The sequence below is a fragment of the Pinus tabuliformis genome, chromosome 5_1 (assembly GCF_031772625.1).
Source record: "Pinus tabuliformis cultivar Carrire ecotype Pingquan chromosome 5_1, CPIR1, whole genome shotgun sequence".
In the NCBI taxonomy this organism is placed as follows: domain Eukaryota; kingdom Viridiplantae; phylum Streptophyta; class Pinopsida; order Pinales; family Pinaceae; genus Pinus; species Pinus tabuliformis.
Genome location: NC_142305.1, coordinates 414,528,658 through 414,532,668, shown reverse-complemented (window position 1 = coordinate 414,532,668; position 4,011 = coordinate 414,528,658).

Sequence of the window (4,011 nt, the reverse complement as noted above, 5' to 3'; positions counted from 1 at the left end):
TCTGAACTATTCTCCTGCGTACTTCTTCATTTTCAACATTTTGAGAGCCTGATCAGAGCATTGCCAGGGGTGTTGCCATCAAGTACAACATCTGTAACATAGAGCCATACCAGAATCATAATGCCAACAATCTCCCCCTTTGGACTTGATGGCAACCTCAAAAACTTTAGCTTCATTCTCCCCCTTTGACATCAAGGGCAAAGGGTTATGATCCCCCTAAGAACATGCTCCCCCTGAAAATGAACCAGATCTGCAAAGAAGAACCATAATCCACCAAGCACCATAAATGACCATGAAAGAGATAGAGACATATTACAGCTATATTTAGACCAGCATCCATGATCTCCTCCTGTACATCCTCCATAATGCCAACAATTCATTATATGCTCCCCCTAAACCTGTGCCATTTTATCTTCAATCAAACCGCAACCCAACACATGTACGCATATACCCCACCATCAATCAGAAGAGTTTCAATAAGATGATGCATCAACAACCCCCAGATTTTGCCTGAGGTATTCAAAAGTCTCCCTGGGCAATGGTTTGGTGAGTATATTAGCAACTTGTTCCTTAGAAGGAACATACTCCAACTTGACCTTCTATTCAAGCACTTGTTCTTGGAGAAAATGATACTTGATTGGTATGTGCTTGGTTTTTGAATGCATGACTGGGTTCTTTGAGATGTTGATTGCACTTGTGTTATCACATAAGATGGAGATAGGTGGTGTACAAGTGATTTGAAAATACTGCAAGGTCTGCATCATCCAAAGGAGTTGAGTGCAGCAAGATGCAGCAGCAACATATTCTGCTTCAGCTGTAGACAAGGCAATCGAACTCTGTTTCTTGTTGAACCAAGATACTAATCTGGAACCCATAAAGAACGCACCACCACTTGTGCTCTTCCTGTCATCCACGCTTCCGGCCCAATCTGCATCTGTATAAGCATGAAGTGTGAGATCTGTATCTCTAGGATACCATAAGCCATAATTTTGTGTCCCTTGAATATATTTGAAAATTCTCTTCACTGCCTGAAGATGAGTCTCCTTTGGATTTGCCTAAAATCTTCCAACTATTCCTACTGCATGCATGATGTCCGGTCGGGTACCTGTCAAATAAAGTAGACTTCCAATCATAGATCTATAGGTTGGTTGATGTACTGCTGCAGATTCATCATTTGCACTGAGGCTACATCCTGTGACCATGGGTGTACATACTGGTTTTGCATCTTCAATGCCATATTTCTTCAAAATCTGTTTGAGATACTTGGTTTGATATAAAAAGATTCCTCCTTCTTTTTGTTGGATTTGCAAACCAAGGAAATATGTCAGTTCTCCCAGCAAGGACATTTCAAATTCTTTCTACATGACCAAGGCAAAGCTTTGACTCATAGCTTCTTCATTGCTGCCAAAGATAATGTCATCTACATACACAACAAGTATTAGCAATTTGTCATTTTCAACTTTTATATAAAGATTGCTATCTGCTGATCCTTTTGAAAAACCTTGTTGATGAAGATATTTGTCCAAACGATACTACCAAGCCCTTGGAGCTTGTTTGAGACCATAGAGAGCCTTTTTCAATCTGCATACAAGATTTGGATCATTTCCAAGAATGAACCCATCTGGCTGCTCAATGTATACTTCTTCTTCCAAGTATCCATTCAGAAAGGCTGATTTCACGTCCATTTGAAATACTTTGAAGTTTTGAAAGCTTGAGAGAGCAAGGAACATTCGGATGGCCTCAAGTCTTGCAACAGGAGCAAAGGTTTCTTCAAAGTCTATTCCTTCTTGCTGCGCATACCCTTTACAAACAAGTCTGGCCTTGTTTCTAATTACTTCTCCATTTTCATTCAATTTATTTTTGAAGACCCATTTTGTTCCGATAACATTCTTATCCTTTGGTCTAGGGACCAGCTCCCAAGTGTTGTTCTTTTCGATCTGCTCAAGTTCTTCGTCCATTGCTTTTACCCAACATTCATCTTTGCATGCCTCTTTCACATTTTGTGGTTCAGTGGAAGAGAGTAATGCCAAATAGCTTGAGGCTTCTGCAATTGTTCTTCTTGTTTGTACACCTGCTTCTTTCTGCCCCACAATCTGAGATTCTGGATGATTCTTCTAAACATATCTGGATGGAGTCTTCTCTTCTATTCTTGTCTACTCCTCTGGTTCTTCTTGAGGTTCTTCTTCTTCATCATTCTGTCTTTGAGGGTAGCCTTCATCTTCTTCGATGTCTTCATGATGTACTTGCTTAGGAATGTATCCCTTCTCATCAACCACTACATCAATGCTGTCAACAATTCTGCCAAGTCTCTTATTGTAGCACTTGTATGCTTTGCTATGAGGAGAATAAGCAAGAAGAATGCCTTCATCTACTCTAGGTTCAAGTTTTCCAAGTTGCTCATCAGTATTCTTAATGTAACATTTGCTCCCAAAGATTTTGAAGTGCTTTATCGAAGGAGTCTCACCACACCAGAGCTCATGAGGGGTTTGAGTGCTGTTCACCCGGACATTTGTTTTGTTGAGAATAACAACCGCAGCATGTGCATCTTCTCCCCAGAAAGTTGCGGGAGTTCCCGACTCATCAAGCATAGCACGAGCCATTTGTTGGACTGTTCTGTTCATTCTTTTCACAACTCCATTTTGCTGAGGAGTTCTAGCTGTATAGAATTCTCTTCTTATCCCATGTTCTTCACAGAAATCGAAAAATTCATTTGAGGTAAACTCCCCACCTCTGTCGGATCTGAGACACTTAATTTTGTGTCCTGATTCATTTTCAACCAAGGCTTTGAAGGATTTGAATTTTTCGAATGCTTCATCTTTGTGCTTCATAAGTCCTAACCAAACAAACCTGGAGAAGTCGTCAATGAATAATATCAAGTATTCTTCTCCTCGAGGTGTCCTTTTCCTGAATGGACCACATGTATCTGTATGTACCAGCTCAAGAGGCATGCTAGCTGATCCTTCCTTCTCTGGAAAGTTAGTTCTGGTTTGCTTTCCAAACTGACATGATTTGCATATGGTGTTGTCTGGAATTTTGATATCTGGAAGATCGCGAACTGCCTGATATTTGCATGCTTTCCTTATTTGTGAAAATCTTAGATGCCCCAGCCTCCGATGCCATAACCAGTGTTCATCATCCTTGCTCAGATAGCATTGTTGTTGTCCTTCTTCAAATATGTATAGATTATTTGGAGTTCTTTTACCTTTGATAACTGTTTTACCTGTATCAAGATCACGAACAAGACATCCATTTGATCTGAATATCACCTCGGTTCTTTGATCACACATCTGGCTGACACTTAGAAGATTATGTTTCAATCCATCAACATACAAAACATTTCCATCTTTGACCTTTTCTTTTAACTGAGCAGTGCCTTTTCCTTTTATAGTTGTAGGAGTATCATTACCAAAAGAAACTTTCTTTCCTTTCTCTAGAGCAGAATATGATTCAAGTTTTTCTTTATCACCTGTCATATCCTTCGAACATCCACTGTCAATGTACCAGAGATTTTCCTGTCCCTCTGCATAAAATGCTATCCCACATCTTTCTAGTTGTGGTTCCTTTATTCTCCATGTTTTGGTGCTTGAGGCTTGTTCCTTTGTCTGCTGAAACCTGCTCCTGCATTCAGAATCTTCATGACCAAAGTTATTGCAAATAGAACATTCAACTTCATTTTCAAGAACCGAAAAGTTGTTATAGGTCCTTTTTGTAATCCCAGTCATACTTCTTTGTTTTTGAGCTTCTCTAGTCATGATCACTTTATATGCAACACATTGAGCTGCTTTGTGACCAAAGTTATGGCAAGAGAAGCATTGTCCATTGAAGAAACTTCTGCGGTTATCAAATCTACCGGCCAAATGATTGTAATTTCTATTGTGATCCATTCTTGAACCAAATTGAGAAGATTTTACCTGTGGCTGGTTGTAGCTTTTGTTCACCCTTAAGACGGATTGCCCCTGATAGTCTCTGTTTGCAATTCGTCCCTGTTTTACCTGATGGTCTCCATTGTGC